At 43.5% G+C, this 19685-nt stretch overlaps 1 long non-coding RNA gene across 1 annotated transcript in view; it reads right to left on the minus strand.

Moving 5' to 3' along the window:
• Window positions 1–2038: 2038 nt before the first annotated feature.
• LOC144173477 (uncharacterized) overlaps window positions 2039–19685 on the minus strand; it is a 74407-nt gene continuing 56760 nt past the window's right edge. Inside the window, exon 3 of the long non-coding RNA XR_013323289.1 lies at window positions 2039–2217. This is a non-coding gene — a long non-coding RNA (uncharacterized LOC144173477). The remainder of the gene's footprint in view (window positions 2218–19685) is intronic.

A 19685-nucleotide genomic window follows, 5' to 3' on the forward strand; every position in this document is an offset into this window, starting at 1 on the left:
TTGTATCCTAAATAAGGGAGCAGGTTGTTGCTGTGCCCCTGGTTTAGGCATCTCTTTGCGTTCACGACATAATTTTTGGTACGTGCTTGTAAGGAATCAACCTTGTCAATATTTAGACATGTTGATGAGCACTTCCACTTTGAGATTTTAAGTGTTTCCTTGTACCTTGTGAATGCCTTGCAACAATCGAATAACGTACCTTATAGTGAAGTGCGCCGCTTAACACAGGTTCTTGACTTAAGGCTTAATTTTCCGAATCCACACACTTGGAGAGCGTAGGAGCCACAAAACACGTACCGCTTTTCAATAATAGACCAGGGGATCAAAAATGGCTTAAAGGGGGGATAATTAGTTATAATGTATTAAGACCGTGTTAAAGTCCTGCGTACATATATCTGAAGTCAGCTCCCATCAGCGTTCTACTCGTCTCCTTGCCGCTTGCTATACATCGCAGCTTTCGTCTTCAGCAGCCGCAGTCTGCTCAGAATAGTGCGCAATAATAACCCTCAAGCAACACTGGCGGAAATCGAGCAGAGGAGGAAAAATTGCGTGTCTGTATTTTTATGCACAGTGTGCACAAAACCTAAAAAAAATACAGCAAACGCGCAGGCGTAGATGGTCTTTAACGGCAGATGAACCCGTTAATAAACTAAGCTCGAAAATGCCAGCTTCAAGCTTCCACAGGCTGCTTGGCTGCAGTACATAGCACTGCAACCGACTCATAGACTGCGAAGTGGTCGTGGTTTGCCCTTCACTATTGTGTTGCGAAAAAAACAAAACGTATCCTGGGCAATCGGGAAGATGCATCAATAACTGGCTGAGATAGCCCCACAATAGCTGCTATAGCGTCGTTTCGTCCGCGAAATGGGAATATAATTCCTGCAGAAACCGTTGGGTGCTAGTTGTAACCAAGCAAGTTCCATATATGAGAAGAACCCGTCACAAGGTTAGAGCTATTAAAATTCATCGGCTCAGTATGCCCTCTGTATTAATTTTGGCGAAAGAGCAACATCTCTTTGCGGTCATGCATATAGTGACCAAAGCAGATTAGCATAAGGTGGCCACCTGATATCTTTCTGGTATTCCCATTAGAGTGGCGGATATATAAGCAAAGTTTCACGCTGCCGACCATGCCATAACGTTTCTTGGCTACGATACTGACTTAGTTTTGTCGCCATTTTACCCTATCCTCAACTGCTCGTACGAAGATCCCACAAGATCACAAATCTACTTGCACATGAGATACTTCAACGAGTACAAATTCTACGGCAGAACAAAACCCAAGTTTGCACTGGCTGGGTACCCGGCCTTGGACCTTCTTCCTCGGGCTACTAGGCGGGCTACTTTGTCATACAGGAGGGCGAACATTTGTAACTTCCAGTGGTGCCTGATGAAGAGTAGACATGGTCGCCTACATCCCTAGCAGCGATGCGACTACATATTTCTAAGAAGGACCAATGAGGTATTTTTAAGAACAAAACTCTGGCATGTTTTTCGAGTGGTCTACCACCGCTGCCCCGTCTCAGTGTGTTCATAAACAAATTTCTCACTAACGTGACCTACACATGCCACATACATTGTATATAATACCCTCCTCATTTTCCTACAAAATGTCCATACCGTCACGCAAGTACCCAAGAGAACATTACTCATTTGGTATGTTCATGTGCGGCTTTCGACAAACACCGAACATTCAAGGCACAACAACTGCGCCAGGACCCACCACAACATGAAACTCAATTTATTCCCCATATAGTCATCTGTTCACTTAAGACCGGGATAAACGCGAGGTCTGAGCAGGGACCTCAGTGGTCCTACTCTTGACGAACCAGTGGCATGGACTCGTTCCAGGAATATTGATGAAAACAAGAACTCAGTTTTTATCAGTACAACACAATGAGTGATGAAGGGAAATTCTGCAACTGTTATATCAGCAACCGTCTCCCAAATATTCCCTTTCTGTTCTTAGACATTTTGTCTGCGCTTCAATAAAACGCTTTACTACTACTACTTGCCCACACAATATTACTTACTTTGTTAGTCCGCGCTGTGTCTCCATGTTCTCTCCTTTTTCAAAATCGTCGTCCTTGAAGAACGTCGAAATGATAATTAGCCTCTCCCGGCTATTTGGTTCTTGCAAAAGTAAATTTATTTTGTTCGACGCACCTCTGTACTCAGGTTTCAAGGAAAGGCAGCAACAAGCACATGAAGATGGTCCTGCAAACAAATCACGTGTACTATGAGAACACACAAGTACGACTATCTTCACGCATGTTTTTGCGGAGCGCCGACGGCTGCTTACTAGCGAATGTGTCCCGATCCGAAGCAACCTCTGGAACACACGTGAACGCTTAATGGCGAGACTAGTTGCATATGCATTCGTTCTGTTTCCGAAGGTTCTGTTGTTTAAGACTGTACGCTACCTAAAATATTGTAAAAATCGTAGCTGTTCGCGTTTACTGCTTTAATTTGTAGGGTACACGGGTGTGAATCGTACTGGAATGCCTGTTGAGCAACGCCACTGAACTCCGCCTGAAACGGGCACCGTTTCTTTTTTTTATTTTATAATCGTGGTGTTCTAACTTATTCTAACAATACACCCTGTTATCAAGGCACTCGTTAGCAGTGAAAAATGTTCCATGGTCGGCTATGTGAGATAATCATTTCGCTGGAAAGGTTTTCTAAAGTATTTTAATTGCGGCAGATGTGGCATTCCAGCATCCGCCGAACACCTGCTCTGGGAATGCCCTCGTTATACAGTGCTTACGGGAATGACATCTCAGAAACTCGGTCTGCTGCGGCTACACTGTTTCCAGGACTAGATTAATCCCACCGATATGCCCGAATCAATTAACACCTGATAAATTTTAGCAGATAACACATCTACTCCCTAATTCATGAACTACAACCACCTCCAAGAGCCACTTTTCCTTTTCACAATTTTTATACCGCGGCCTCGGACCGAGCGCATGTTAAATAAACGTATTTTAGTCAATCAATTTTCCGTTATTTTGATGTCAGCCTACAAATAACATACCTTTGGTAGAATGTTATTACGACATTGGAGACGCGCTCGAAAATAAACCGACATCTGTTATTTCCCAATTTTTGTAGAAATTAAAATTGCCTTAGCTGAACCAAATTATGCTCAACCTGCTACAACAAGCAAAACAAGACACGCTGCTTAACCTTCACTAAAACGTAAAGCGAAACTAATTTTTACAAATTTTTCCCTACGACAGCGAAAAGGTGGAAGGAGTTGCGGTGGATTGTTTTGAAGGCCAAAGATTTTTAAACATAACTGGCACACCTGTTTTGGTAGCAATATAACCTCGCAGTTGTACTAGTGCTCCATTTTCTCTTGTTTTTTTAAGTATTTGTTTATGACGTTTATTTTTTGTGCTTTTTTGTGCGTTCTGCTCCGCTATTGAGTCATCGTTGTCCTTTTTTGTCTTTCTGATCATCCTCGAGATAATTGCTCCGTTTATTTATTTACTCACAATCTATATACGCTCGTCCTGCTATGACCCGATTGGCCTTCTGTATAAATAAATAAATAAATAAATAAATAAATAAATAAATAAATAAATAAATAAATAAATAAATAAATAAATAAATAAATAAATAAATATTGTGTACCGCTTGCCACATTCCAGCCGCGTACACCTTTAAGATTCGTTTGCTTTGTTTGCGGAATGCCCTATTATTTCACTACTGCTAAGTTCTGTATTGTTAGGTCACTATATTTTCTTAATAGGGTTGATTTCAATACAAACGTTATGCTTCCAAGGCAGCTAACTGTATTTGTTCCTTGAGGTGAATCTTTTCAACAACCTAAGCGACGTTTGCGATGATGCTACATGTGCCGGAAAAACTACAAAAACACTGCTTTATAAAAGAAACCCGCCTTTGTGTAAGAAATGGCCCGCGTAATATTTTTGCTTGGCAGGGCGACCCCTCAAGGATCATCAAAGGGTCGCAAAAAAGAGAGGAGTACTTGGACAATATATCGAAAAACAAGCGAAATTGAATACTAATATTGAAGGATAGCGCAAGGAATACCCCCCAAAAATCTGACAAAACCAAAAGAAAGCAGAGAGGTTTGGGATTTGCTTCATTGAAATAAAGACACAAACAAAGAACAAAAAACAATGTTCAAAGCCGTTCAACTTTAAAGGCGTCACTTGCTATGTACCCGGCAGCTGCACTTGTGGGAGATCTCTTGATTGTTTTCCCCACTCGTGAAATGGGAGCAGTTTTTGGCATTTTCGTAGCTTACACAGTACAAGAACATGAAAAGCCATCAGTGCTCTCGAAATACGAAGCAATGAGGTAAAGGCGAATGCTCCAGAATCAGGCCTTTCAAACTAATTTTCCAAGAGAAAATAATTGTGATTTGCTTTTCGTTGTTACAAGGTGAGACACTCAAAATATTCTCTTGTTGCACATATTTTCTCGAGCTTTGCTCATTTTTAAGCGTATACACTACTGTTCACTGAGCTGCCCTCCATAAAGCGGCATAAAAACTATACGCTGGTGTCATTTTGAAGAACTGATTTCATAAGGTACAACCAACGCACACCCACTTTTTTATTAATGTGAAAACGTCATGGGCCCTAATAGGCAGAAACCCAGCCTGGTGAGTTGTGGATGGCGCTGAAACTCTAGGCTCTTTCAACTCAAATAATTAAAATAAAACCGTCGCAGCAAGGGCAATCGATCCCAGGGACGCGCGATGACAAAAAAGGTGATTTATCCATCATTTACACTTACGCGTTTTCTTTATTTTACGACTGCGGCACGCGGAACACGCCTTTCGAGATGCACTTAAGTCTGCTTACGTGCTTGAGTAAAAGCGAAAACGCCCGTGTGTGGAGATTTCAGTGCACGTTAAAGATTCCCAGGCGGTCAAAATTAATTCGAAGCCCTCCACTACGACACGCTTAGTGTAGCCAAGGTGTATCTTCTCAGAGCCCAGGTTGTGGAGTCGACGCGTTAAACCTCACAATCAATCGTATTCGAGAGTTTCCCAGAACGACGCTTTACTGGTACATCGCGTGTCCGTCATGGTGGTTTCATAAAGCTAGCACACCGCACATTCGTAACTCCTCAGTACATAGGCACGACTTGTATTCAAACCAGTCACATATCCACTCAAACGATTGTCGGATGAAAATGACAGCTACCATCTGAAGCTTGCGGTCGGCCCACCGATTCAAAATTTGGTTTTGACGTCAGTACCTCAGCACTCCTCACTGCATTTAAAGAAGTGATGGGAGACAGGAGCGGAGAGAGTCTTGATCGAGCCCATCCGTTGATTGGGGGTCTTGGTGTGCCTGACGGGAAGATTCCCTCGGCACAGTTGCTAGCACGCCAACTCAATTAGCAGTGAAACGCGCTGTTGCAATAGTGTCAGGAAACTGAACGCCCGAAGCTATCCGCTCATTCTGCAACATACTTCGAAACTTATCGGCGTTGCCATGCACAGATTGGAAATTCATCGCACGTTTGGAGGGCTGATTGATTTTCATTCAGAAACACAGGTAACCATCGATAGCGAGTGTTAAACCTCAATGCAATCGTGAGGTGAGACATTTTTTATGCACCTGCATACTAAATGTGGCTGTAATGGGAATGGTGTGCTTGTTGGCGCACAGCTGGTAACGCTGGTGCATTGCCTCATGGAAATGCTTGCGAGCCTGCAGATGACTTTTGAAGCGTTGTAGAGAACATTTTAATAATGTTTATTCAGCTGGCATTATCGTTTCACCGAACTCGGAAATTCAGGCGGTGCCACCTTTCGGCCGAAAACATTTTCGCCGAAAAAAAAAGCTTGTTTGTGGCTGCTGTTGTTTATCAAACTCCGGGGACATCGTTCAGATTGTTCATACCGAGGTTGAGGATGTGGCGTGGGCAGGGTAAGTGTAATGCGGTTGGATATCATTTATATATTATTCTGTGGACTCGCGCTTCTTTCTTGACTAGAAAGGATGGATGGAACAGGCTTGCAGTTAATAATAATGTTTAGGATTGCAGCAGTAACGCAATAGTATTTGAATGGTTCCAGTTCTCCAAAAAAACGTTTTTGATTTGTTTTCCAACTTAGGCTTCAACATCTGCAGCACCATCTGTAGTAAGAGAAAATGGTACGGAGACATTTACTTATGAAGGTATTTATTTCAATATTCTTTCACTGATGCTGATAGCACTATTTTGATCTAGAGCTGATGAGCACCTTGCCTTTCCAGGTGACGCGCAACGATCATCACGTAACACAATATCTTCAGCTCCTATATAAAATGCAGGATGCACAAAAACACCCCTGTAATGTTCTTTCATGCGCTAAGGGAAGTCTTTGCGAACAAATAAAAAACAACAAAAGCTTTTACAGAAAATACAGAACTTATGTTCTGCAGGATCACAAATGCCAAGGAAAACGCCACACGGTTCGACAAGTTCGGTTGTTTAACGAGGCGAAACTGTTATTACTATTGATGTCTCTCAGATCTTGGTAGCCTCTATACCTTCTTGATGTACTTGTGCCTTCGCGCGTTCGCTGATGCTCTGTGTATTTTGTTGCATTGTTTTGAAGGGCAAGAAATTGTCTTTAGGACAACAAAAAGGACCCGAAGTTGGCAGAATGGGGGGGACATTCAAGATGATGCAGTTCCAACTAGCCCCGTTTGTCATCATCTTGTTGCAGGTCGTAAAAGCGCGAACGGGAAAGCGGCCTTGAATTCCCCAGGTGGATGTTGAATCAAAATATAAAACAATGGCCAAGACTGCCTTTGGTTGGAGATGAGCACACAAGCCAAGGTACGTTACCTCCCGTCCATCCAGGTTGACGCCCTTTCCGTTCGATCATAAGCAGAAGCTAGAGGATCGTCGTGCCGCAAGGTCGCGGGTTGCTTCGGACTTAGGTTACTTTGGGAGCTAACTGTCTTTTCTTGAGTCTTTTTAGAGCCGACAACGACTAGACTCTTGGGCTAGCTCAAAATTGTGTTTCCTTGATTACGGGCTGCACTTGGATCACATACCCTGGAGCAGGAGTAATTACTGAGTTCGAAGAAAAAAATCAATACGTAGGGTTTCAGATATATATGCCGCGAAACTGCTGCCCCTTTTATTCGTAATTACAACAGAGAACCCGAAATATGAACCGGATATTGTAGCAATATAGATAATCATGAAGTGTAGAGCAACCACGAATTTTGTGAACAGAGTATGCAGTGAGCTTGATGGCCACCCGTCTTTTCGCTGACCTGTCGGAACAACCAGTTATATTTATAGCTGGAGCACTTACAACGAATATAACTGGTCGTGATGTGGAGCTCCTAGTGGATGATGTGGATGTCATCACCAATAGGGATAAAATAGGCACAGTAGCCGAGGAGTTCTATAGGGATCTGTACAGTAGCCGGGACATCCAGGATAATGCCGAACGAGAAAGTAGTTCAGAGGAGATAGACATCCGACCAGTAAGGACCGAAGAAGTAAGGAAGGTTTTGAAAGAAATGAAAGAGGGCAAAGCACCTGGTGAGGATCAGATAACAGCAGACCTCTTGAAGGATGGCGGCAAAATTGTACTTGAAAAACTGGCAAACCTGTATACGCAGTGCCTAATGACTGCAAGTGTACCGGAATCTTGGAAGAACGCGAACATCATCCTAATCCATAAGAAAGGTGACATGAAGGACTTGAAAAATTACAGGCCGACCAGCTTACTGTCAATCGTCTACAAGGTACTTACCAAAGTAATCGCTAACAGAATTTCTGCAACCTTAGATTTCAGTCAACCTAAAGAACAAGCAGGGTTCCGTAAAGTCTATTCAGAAATGGACCATGTTCACACGAACAATCAGGTGATAGAGAAGTGCGCTGAGTATACTGAACCCCTATATATAGCCTTCATAGATTATGAGAAAGCATTTGACTCGGTCGAAACCTCGGCAGTCATTCAGGCATTAAGGAACCATGGGGCAGATGAGCATTATGTAAGAATACTAGGGGATATCTACAATGGGTCCACAGCTACCATCACCGTCTATAATGAGAGTGGTAAAATACCTATAAGGAAAGCCGTCAGACAAGAACACACAATCTCTCCAATGTTATTCACAGCATGTTTACAAGAAGTATTACGAACGTTGGATTGGGAACAGGTGAAAGTAAGGATTAATGGAGGATGCCTCAATAACCTCAGATTTGCTAATGACGTTTTCTTGCTAAGTAACTCCGGGGACAAATTGAAAAGTATGCTTTCCGCACTGGACAAACAGAGTAGAACAATGAGACTGAAAATTAATATGCAGAAAACCAAAGTATTGATCAATAACCTCGGGACAGCACAGCGGTTTGAGATAGGTGGAGAGGCAGTGAAAATGGTAAGTGAATATATCTACTTAGGCCACGTTGTGACCCCGGATCCAAACCATGAGGCAGAAATAATTAGAAGGATAAGAATGGGGTACAGTGCATGCGGCAGGTATTCTCAGATAATGAATGGCAGCCTAGACATTTGTCCCTGTAGAGTAAAGTGTATGACAGCTGCATCTTACCGGTACTCACCTACGGGACAGAAATTTGGAGGCTCACTACGAGGGTTCAACTGAAATTGAGAACGCATGCTAATTTCCTGCTTTCGCTGTGCTTGCGGAACCCCTGCAAGAAAGAGCTCTAGCCTCAGTTTTCTGTTTCTGCTTTTTGATTCCGCACGTGCAGGCGCCTCACTGTGCAGTTTGGAACGCGTCATTTTTTTCTCGCGCTGACACTTTTTCTGCTTACAATACCAAGAATGCATACGGCAGACATTATCAAATAATGAATAGCAGCCTACCTTTGTCCCTGAAGAAGAAAGTGTATTACAGCTGTATCTTACCGGTGCTCACCTACGGGGATGAAACTTGAAGGCTCACTAAGAGGGTTCAACTTAAATTGAGAACGACTCAGTGGGCAATGGAGCGGAAAATGATAGGTGTAACATTAAGGGACAAGAAGAGAGCGGAGTGGGTCAGGGAGCAAACTGGTGTTAAAGACATATTAGTAGAAATTAAGAAGAAGAAATGGACGTGGGCAGGGCATGTAATGCGAAGGCAAGGTAACCGTCGGTCATTAAGGGTAACAGAGTGGATCGCTAGAGGAGGCGAGCGTGGCAGGGAGCGGCAGAAAGTTAGGTGGGCAGATGAGGTCAAGAAGTTTGCGGGGATGTATTGTTCGCAGTTAGCACAGGACCGGGTTAATTGGAGCTCAATGGGAGAGGCCTTTGCTCTGCAGTGGGCGTAGATAGGCTGCTGGTGATGATGATGATGATGATGTGGAGCTATGCATATTTTGATTGACATTATTACTGTGAACTTCTGTTTCGGGTCTCAATGTCAAATTTGGCGAGCTCGGCTGGGCATGCTTCAGTTAAGGCTGTTATAAAGAGGGAGGGGGAATAAGATTTTAGCACTGTGCCTGAACAGCTCGTAGCGGTCTTCTTTTTTTGGTGCTGGAAATTATAATGTGAAACTTTGCACGACCTAGACATGTTTTCTCGATGCTTGTGTGTGTTTGGGAGCAGATAATTGCCGGCATCATACCAAGGAGGTGCGGCAGGGCCGAAGTTTTACTATTGTACTACCACATTCCAGAAAAGCATGTTACTTCGCCCTGAGTAAAAAATTGTATAGCCACAAATTTTCAACGCCTTACTGCTATTTTGGGGCGGAGAGGTGAGAAGGTGGCCTCCAATTCTGTAGGTAACTACTTCCTCCCTCTCCGATCCTCATGGTAAAGGGTGAAAGCTAATGTTGCTATGTCTGGTTCGCTGAACACGAGGTCACACGTTCTATTTTCGGCCGCTGTGTACGTATCCAGCAAGGCAGCGAAAAAAATGAAAGCGTCATAAACAGGATGTTTTTGCGCGTCTTAAAGAATTCCAAGTTGTCTAAATGATTCCACTTCTGCCCGCTGCGGTTCACCTCATACTGACCAGGTGTAGCACCAACTAAAACAGAAAAAAAAACACATTCAAATCGTTCGTACCCAAGAGCGCCGAGAGATAAAATACCTCCGTGTAGCTACTCACCACGCCCTGTTCGATGATTGCCTAACGACTTGATGCGTAGAATATGAATCAGGTCTTCTTTTTTTTTGTTTAAAGTGAAACTTGGAATCTTTCAAGCTTATTTTCAGGCTAAAAGCTGGTGTCCAGACGCCGCCGCTATAAAATAGGTATTGTTGACATGTATCGAGTTCTCCAAAGACAGTCATCGTGAAGTAGTTACGCGCAGTAGGCATTTAGTAAACAATGGGCCATCTATTTTCGCACAAATCACCGAACTCGGCGCGGCCCACAAGTCGACCCGATAGTCTGCAAGGAACAAGTCAGCAGGCCCGAGGGAAGAAAATACAAAACGAGCAGTGCAAGAAAGAGGGGCGAAGCAAGGAAAATGTTGTTTATGCAATGCGGGGTCAGCCTCGTGGCTATTATGACGTCAGCGAGGAGTGAGCGTCCATCGCGGCCGCAATGCTTGGACTGGAGAAGTCTTCTCTCGGTATTTTCGGTTCGTTCACCTTCCCGGCGTCGCAGTGAGGCTGACGGCAACGACCGCGGTAGCCAGAATGCGCATCCCATTTCGTTGCTTGCGTTTCCACAAAACTTGCATGCCTAAAGGAGGCGTGTCCGCAGCTTGCTAGAGTGGGCGCCATTTATTACAACTTGTTCGCTATTTGGCAAAAAAAAAACAACTAATAGTCGTAATTATTGAAGGGGAGCAGCGTTACCAAGTTGCAGTACCGGTCTGAGATTGGAGTTTTGCAGCCGCAAAGAAGCGCAGTGACACGGTATACGAATATTAGCTTAGGGCTGTCGTTTTAATGCGAAAGCTATAAATGACCCACAGTGCGAGACAGCGGGCGCCAGTGGCGTCTGGTACAGAAAGAAATTGGCGCCGCTTGCACTAGTGGTGCAAGGCAGGAGAAACAGTGGAGCTGGCGGCCCCTCTCGCTTCATCGGAGACCCGGCTGTTACACCTAACATAAAGTTCCGAAATTGCCGCTGAAAGATCTCCACGACTGGCAGGCGCGGATCGTTTTGCCCTCAGCCTTTCAAATCTCTCCCAAAGTGGATCGCCTCAGTGCGCGCTAGAACCCGCGGCAAGCGGCTTTGCGAACTCGGCATCTGCGCTTCCCACTTCAGGCTTGAACGCACGTGAACTGGCAAGAAGAAGAGCACGCGAGAGATTTACGCCACGAACGCTGGGCAGTGTTCTCGAAGGGCTAGATGGTCGACGCCGGGCGTTCCTCGCGAGGCGCACTCTCCCGTATGCTCGGCATTTCTTCTTGGTATTTTTTTTTTCTCGTAACGCTATACGGCGGAACTAAAAGCTCAAACAGCCCTGCGGTTAAAACGGCACATTGAGGAGCGTCCATAAGCACGAGGCGTTCCAAAGCGCGCACCGCAGTGATTTGGCACAGCGGCATCACAGCCAAAAAATTACTCGCCGTGCTTAACTGGCAGGAGCACTCAGCGGCGTTCACCTGGACATTAACGCTTTCGCATTCCCAACTCGTAAGAAGTGCTAGGGTGTCCTAGGAGAGGCTGCGTGCCTTACAAAGTCCTTGCTGCTTGCAGTTACATGGTTAGCAAAACTAAAAGGAATGACCACACGAGTGGCCAAAACAGCCACACCTTCAAACACATTCGGTCTTGCTTTTCGCCTTACCGAGAAACGTGACGGCGTGACCAGAAGTTGAACGCACGACCTATCGCTCAGTGTTGCAACACATCAGCCAGAGGGAGGTAAATACCGATAATGTGTTGACGTTATCAGCTTCATCTGATGTAGCGGTATGACATGGAGTGCGCCAAATGATTGGCATTCTGGTACTGTGCATCCCAGACAAATTCATTAAAAGCTTCGTCTACTCTTTCTTACTCAAAAGCGCGAAGTGAGGCAATTTTGAAAATACGTGGCAACACAAATTGTGAGAGCGAAACCCACAGGAACAGTCTACAATGGTTCGGCAGGCTAGGTAAAATGCCACTAAGGAAATGGTTGCGGACAACAAAGGCTTCTACCGATCGCGCACAGAGAGGCCGTAATGTTCGGTGAGGTACGTTACAGAACATGTGTGTGCATATACATCATAAAGGAAGGTTTACTTAACAAAGTAGTTCCACCTTTGAGTTATGCAAGCTAAAAACAGCGACTGCACATACATTCTGCAGTAGATACGCATGTCGTAACAACTACGGGCAGAGGCGAGGAACCACGGAAAAAGACTCGAATGATCGTTTTTTTAGTGCCGAAGCACTGCTACAAAACGTCTACCGGTTATGGCCTAACATGTTAGCATGTTACGGGTAGCAATAAATTGTTTGCGCTATTGCTGAATTACTCAGTGTTTACAGAGGTAATGGCCCTCAGATAAATAAAATCTTTTGTTGGCTGGAGCTGTGGTTCGCTTACGAAAATTCCTGTTTTGAGATCTTCAAACAAATTGCCTATTGAGTGGCGCATAGAATATAGGTTGTCAACACGCATTTGAAAATTGCCGTGCAGCAGAGGCATAACATATCCATACTAATGAAGACTAGTTGCCGAGACCGTTATCGACTGAAGGAACCCGGCCGAGCCCAAACCGCTCAGGCGAGGCTTGAAATTTGCAGGAAGAAATACATTCCAAGGTTTACAAAATTGTACTTTCAGTAAAGTCATAACAATAACATCTTAGTTTAATATGTCTTCAAACTCCAATAAATCTGTTATTCCCTCAAAATTATGCAATCGATTTCACTTTCTAAGCATTTCTCAAACGTTTATTGGAATTATAAACACATGTGTGAACAATGATAAAAGTGCGATTTTACGGCAATAGAGCAAAGGTCAGAAGGTATGGCCGAGTTAAATTATGTTGAGCTGGAGTAGTAGCTATAACTTTGTGGGAAAGAAAAGGCAGGTAAGTTTTGAAGAAGTTCAATCACGTTGAATGTATGATTAATTACAATTTGGACGTCAAAATGTCACATCAGCCAGTTTGCGGATGTTGCAAAGAGAATTTTCATGGTTACTACAAGAATATGCCAGTGCGTTTGCAACTCTCGTGCAGATGGCTGCAGTGTGCTATGACCACGGATGGTTATTGGTCAGATGAAAACCCTGGCGTTTATAGGATATTGCACGAGGCATTTTGTAATTCTCGATGCTGTAGGAGAAATTTGAGTGGTTACGCACCAGATTGCGATACATTTTGTGCCGTTACCTCGTGTTGTCCGGATTAAAATTAGTCATGGCTAGTTTAAAGAGCTTTCTGGTCGTCAGTACTGTTAATTGCTCCGTAAATAATGCAGTAATCGCCCAAAATAAACAATACCTCAACTGCATATGCACAAAATTAAAGTTGAGTACGCGAAATATGCCCAAACCGAGCATTCTCTGTGCTTTACTGATGGATCGTAGTTTTGAGGAACGGGTCTTGATTTTGTGTATATCAAAATCGTAATCGAGTTTCGAATATTGCGTGGCACCGCATGAATCATCTCGTTACGTAAATAAAAATGGAAAAGAAAGTACGTAGTACCTTTCATCTAGAATAAAAGACAGTGCATGCATTTCTTTGTATTAAAGTTGAGTACTTCTCCCTAAACTATGGCCGGGCACGCCCACGGTGATTGTTTTTACCTGGTAGTTTATCAGCGGCTCCACTTACGAAAACCGGAGAAGTATTATGAGAACACAATATTTCTGTGAATATTTTAGGATTGATTAACCATAATTCTTGTATAGCAATAAAAAATGGGACCCACAAGTAAGTTCTACGCTGCTAACAATTTCCTATAAATGTTTGGGAAAATTGTTCGCGAACTCTTTATGCTGGTAGACGTTTGCAACATCCACCACTAACGCTTCACCGTACACAATCGTACAGCGAAATGACTGCACCTGTCAGGCACATTACACGAAGCCGTAATTTATTCTTACTGCCTAAGAACGCTGCTTGCGGCCGTAGGTGCACTGGAATTACGCTAGCCTAACGTAACGGCAATGTAGACACACAAGCACTGTTTCACGGACGTTAGGACAAAGTGACGGCAAAGTGATAGCGGCAGAGTTAGGCGCTTATTTTGCGGTATGCTATGTGGTGAAACAGCAAAAGGGCGATGACGCACGAGAGAAGAGACAGCACGCCGGTGCTGACCCGGCAGCACCAACGGTGAACGTAGAGAACGTAAAAAAGTTGTTCTTTTTTTGGCTCGATGTAGCGTTTTTAAATGTAAGGCTTAAATTCAGCGAAACGGAATAATTGTCATTTAGCACTAGCGTTTTGTCCTTCCCGTCTCTGTCTTCACAACTGCTCGGCTATTCCGCTACAACGCACAGCTCATTCACCCAGCCGGCTTCCTTTGGCAGTTGATTTATTGATCTGCAGTCAGCAATTTTGGACGAAACTATCCCAAACACACGTTTTGCGACTTTGATTTTCTTGTAATAAGGTGGGTTTCACATAATCGCGATCCTGAGACAGGCGGAAAGCTGGAAAGACAGAAAAATAATGTTAGGTTATTACACCACGGACCAACGCAACACAAATCTACTTAATGCCGACTTACACTCACAGGGCACAAGCTTTCTCAAACATTGCGTAGTAGCAAATACCCAGACTTTCGCTCCATCTAGCTGATTGCCTGTCTACAAGTAGTTCTTATTCAGTCGCGCAAGTCACAATTGCAGAAGAAAAAATTAACAGAATTCACTGTAAGCATACAAACTTTTTTTTTCATGCGAAGGATTACCTTCATGTATGCACTGAGCTCAGTAAGCTGCATAAGAGCGTATCACCATTGACAGAGAAAATTCAAACTTTTAACCAGCTGAGAAGTAATACTCCAGACTTGTCGGTGTGTGGAAACAATGTCCAGACGATATGCGCCTCATGGAAACCAAAAAAGCCAGTAAGTTTGTACAGATCACTTTCCCTTATGCAAATATCACTATAGCGACAGTCTAACGAGCTAGAACTTCACTTAATAAAATATTCTTTAAAAATCACATCTATTCGGGCAGGACCAAAGAAGTACCAAGTAGAGCTAGAGCAATAAGCAGCACGACTGGGACAAAATCTGTCCTGGTCTAAGGTTCAAACCGAGGAATGTTTCAATTCTAGCCCAGACGCTCCCCGACCAAGCTAACCCGCAGGATAACCGTTCGTTGCGTAAGCTTGAATCCTTTTCCATCAGAATTAGGTTGCACGGATGTATATTGAAAGGATTATTTGTCATGCCAGAAGACTACAATAAAATGTACTTTAAGGGTTCAAGCTGTGATAAGGGGATCTCAGTAGCACTCATTGGCATACCTCACTTTTAATTTGCAGGTTTATAGATTAATCACAAATTCTGGGACGTGCAAAGGGGATCTCAATAGCACTTCAAACCGCTCTTTACGCTTGCCGAGAATGTGACACAAAATTTTAATTTCTATTGTGACATCTCAACAACTTCCCTCTCTCGGCTCCACATGTTTTCACCCGCTGTTAAATTCGTAAATTTGTGGCTTAAGGCACAACGCTTCTACGTACTGAAATCACTTACGCAGCATGACACAATCTCATAATGATGTTTGCTAAAAAACGCTGCTTTTTGATAAATGCAAATATGCAGGACTGAGAAATTCGCTTCAGCACAAGACGACACTGGTATTGCTCTAAATTAGGCTTCCATAAGGTAGTCTTCGCTGTTAAGTAAATGTAACTTCTACCAATCTCTGTTTTGAAGTCGCAATTTTTTTCAGTGAAATACTTGGCAAGCTCAGATAGCCTGGCTTGTTTATATACACCCCATTTCTGACTGTGATAAACTTTACAAACACAGAATTCAATGTGGTTTCTTTAAAGAGATACAGTTCGAACCCAATTAAGTCCAAGTCCCACGTTCTGCGAAGAAATCAGAGGAGCAGTGTTGAGAGTGCAACGAAACAAGAAGAGTTGCAATGCCAGACATGCACGTTTTAATGATTTCGGAAATGCACACACGATACGAATACCTTCTTTAAAGCGGTAGCTTTCTGAGTGGGAAAGACAGCGTCCTGTAAAAAAACGAATGGATTTTCCTATTAACCGGTTGGTCGGCGGAAAATCTCTGATAACATCACGGAACTCATGAAGAAGCAGAAGCAGAACAACAGTATACATTTATCTCATAAGCCACGTTTCGCCATACAATTAGATCGTTCGTAGATGCGTTTGCTCAGTGCGCGAAAAATCGTCGCTTGGGTTTATCCTTCGTTTATGATTTAGGCCTTTGAAGGTTGTAGGATCGATTATGACGCACTTTCGAGGAAAATCGGAAGCTCTTTCAGCGAAGGATTTGACGCAATGTTGACGCAATTTTGATGTAAGAAAGCTTTCGCGCTTCTATCAACTCCTTTAAGAGGGGATGGTGAAGTTTTTCAAACTAAAGCTCAACCCTAAAGCTTCCTCCCGAAAGTACAAAAAATCCTTTCGTAAAGGAAATGTGCCACGAAATGCATTGCTTTGGCGGTACGAGGAATTAGAGTATTTGTTTTGGGTATCCGTAAAACGTCGCACCATATTGATATGGCAATTGATTTTTTTCTAATCTAGATGGGTTTAAACAAGAACCAAGAAAACCACACCTAAACTGTTTATAACAGGGATATGGGAACTCATTGTCGTGCGCATAGGGCGTGTGGCGGCTGGACTAGAGGTTGTTGCAGACGCTTCTTCCTGAATAATTGACATCTATTTTTTAGTTTAAATTCTAGCTGCTTTGCTCACAGATCCTGTTGAAGATGGGTATTATACCTGTGATGGTCATAGTGCTTTACATTTAGTGGCACTGGATGTCTGTCTGCTGTGACGTCTTAAAGACGACAGTCTTTTTTGGGCTACTTAAACGCAGAAATTTTGGTCTGTCTGTCGGTCTGTCTGTCTGTCTGTCTGTGACTCGATTCAGACAGCCGGCCAAAGTGAAGCAGATGCTGCGCAATAGTCTTATATACCCACAGTGAAATCAAAATGTCCACGTCCAGTGTCAATGTTCATACTTGTCAGTATTGTTGAAGAAAAAACAGGACATTACGCAAATATAAGGCAGAAAATCAATATATAAGTGATATTTGCAGTGTTCCTTTATTAAGAAATTCGTGCATTCTTGTTTTTTGTGGCAGCAAATGAAATACTACATCAACTGCAGAAAACGACCGTCGCTTGCTGTCGCCCGCGCTACTATAGCTTCTGGCGGCATTTAAGAAATCAAACGGCAACAGCAACGAAAAGTATAGGTTTCACGTTCCGCTTGAAACGCTCGTGGAGTAGGGCAACGTGTTTTTTTAAACGTTGTAGTAGGGTGCCTCGATTCACGCGCGTCCCTGCCGTACAGCATCGCTGGCATCGAGGCACCCGACGTGGAGCAGTGGAACGCGGTAAATTTAAATTGACTTGACAAAACCTCTAGCGTGTTATCTTGAGAAGAACGAGACGAGAGATGAAGAGCATGAGAGGTGAGCGGGATTAAGAAGGAAGAATTTACTCGGGAGGGGCGCCAGTCGACCATCGTCTGTCGTCGACATTTGAAACGAAAGGAGCAGATGCGTGGCCATTTGTTTTTCTAGCTTTCTGAGGAATTGAGATGCCCGGACCCGCTTTAAATACTTTGGAGACGAGCGTGGAAACGCATGAGCAATATATGGGAGTGCTTTCGGATTAAAGGAACCCTCCGGTCAACCGAATATTCAAGTTCACTGAGGGGAATTAACTGATCATTAGCTTGAGAGATTGGCAAAGCCTCTGTTATATAAATAATATGCTTCTTTCCTTTCCTAGAACTCTCTTATCTTTGTTATATCTTCGTTCTGTTAAAAGTGGTGTCAGTGCAAAGAGTAGGCTTTGCAAAAGCATTCACAGTCTTGGCTCCTTCGTACAGGCTAGGCTTACAGGTTGGTGTAGGTACAAAGGAGAAAATTAAAATGCGAAAGGCATAGAAGCGGCAACAACATGGGAGCTACAATAAAATTGATTGATTGTAGGGTTTAACGAGCCGACGCAACGCAGGCGATGAGGCGCGCCGTAGTGGAGGGCTCCGGATTAATTTTGACCACGCGGGGATCTTTAACATGCGCCGAAATCTCGCACACACGGGCGTTTTCGCTTTTCGCCTCCATCAGAAAAGCGGCCGCCACGGCCGAGAATCGAACCCGTGACCTCATGCTCAGCAGCGCAACGCCTTAGCCAATGAGCCACCGCGGCGGGTTACACTCAAAATCAAGTCATCCATAGAATACACACGGTGCCCCAGCTATCATGCACCAAAATTAAAAAAAAGAGCAATGACGTTATTTGAAGAAAACCTAATGCATGATGTTTCCAGTGCAGTGTAGCGTAAGCCAGTAGTCTTATCGTTAATGAGGTTGAATGAATTAATCGCATATAATTATCTAACTCGAGAACTACTGTCCCAATCATTAAAGTGTCAGTGAGGCACTTGTAGGTACCAACGATAGGCATATCTCACTGTGGTGTTTTCAGCGACGAACTAATTGCGCACTCATTTTTTCTGACCGATGAAGAAACCTCGCGAAATATGAAAAAGACCCCGTGACGGCGCCCCCACCCGTTTGGCATAATGATAGGCATGGAAGGAGCACCAACAGCAAGTTTCACGGGGCGCATGTGGCAAATAAGGCGCACACTCGGTCGCGATTTCTTTCTTTCTTTCTTTCTTTCTTTCTTTCTTTCTTTCTTTCTTTCTTTCTTTCTTTCTTTCTTTCTTTCTTTCTTTCTTTCTTTCTTTCTTTCTTTCTTTCTTTCTTTCCTTCTTTCTTTATTTCTTACTTTCTTTCTGGATAACTTAGTAGCAGCCTGTTCGAGGGCACTGCTTTGAGCGCCGTCACGTGGTATTCTTCATTATTCGAGGGGTTTCTTTATCGGTCAGAATAAATGAGTACTCAGTTCGTCACTGAAAATACCGCAGATAGATGCCTCTCGTGGCTACCTACAAGTTCCTCATTGACCCTATAATCATTGGGAGAGTACTTCTCGAGTTAGATAATTAATTACAAGTAATTAATTATTTTTTATCAACAAAAAATTACTGGCCCCTACTGCGCTGTACTGGAAACAGTATGCGCTAAGTTTTCTTCGAGTAACGCCATTTCTCTTTTCTAAAATCTTCGTGTATGATAGCTGGGACACCCTTTTCTCTCCTCACTCCCTCAAATCTTCAAGACGATGCCAGAAGGGTAGCGGATTGGTTCGAAGCAAATTTAATAACAATCAGCCCTGTAAAAAGTCGGCTAGTTCGTTTCCGAAATCGACAGAAAACAGTGCCGAACGACTGTTTCATTACAATACACTCCTCAAATTGTGCATCTTGTTCCTGTGCCCGTATTTTCTGTGTCGAGTTTGTTAAATACCTAGGTGTAAATTTTGATAGGGATCTTTTGTGAGCCACACACATGGCTCACATATGTAAAAAGCTTAGAACTACTGCCTGTATGCTGTACAACTTAAAAGTGTTTCTGCCTTTCTCTGTTCGAAAAATACTAGCTCAAACTTTGGGTTATAGTGTTCTTCGTTATGGCATGTGCTGTTTTTTCAACTGCTCCGCTACCCGGAAAAAGAGAGTTAAAAGTATTTTAAAAACATAGCCAAGAGTGTTCTTTATAAGTCACACGTGCCGG

Source organism: Haemaphysalis longicornis, unplaced genomic scaffold, assembly GCF_048455015.1.
Source record: "Haemaphysalis longicornis isolate Haplotype H1 unplaced genomic scaffold, Haemaphysalis longicornis Haplotype H1 scaffold_3, whole genome shotgun sequence".
NCBI classification, from domain to species: domain Eukaryota; kingdom Metazoa; phylum Arthropoda; class Arachnida; order Ixodida; family Ixodidae; genus Haemaphysalis; species Haemaphysalis longicornis.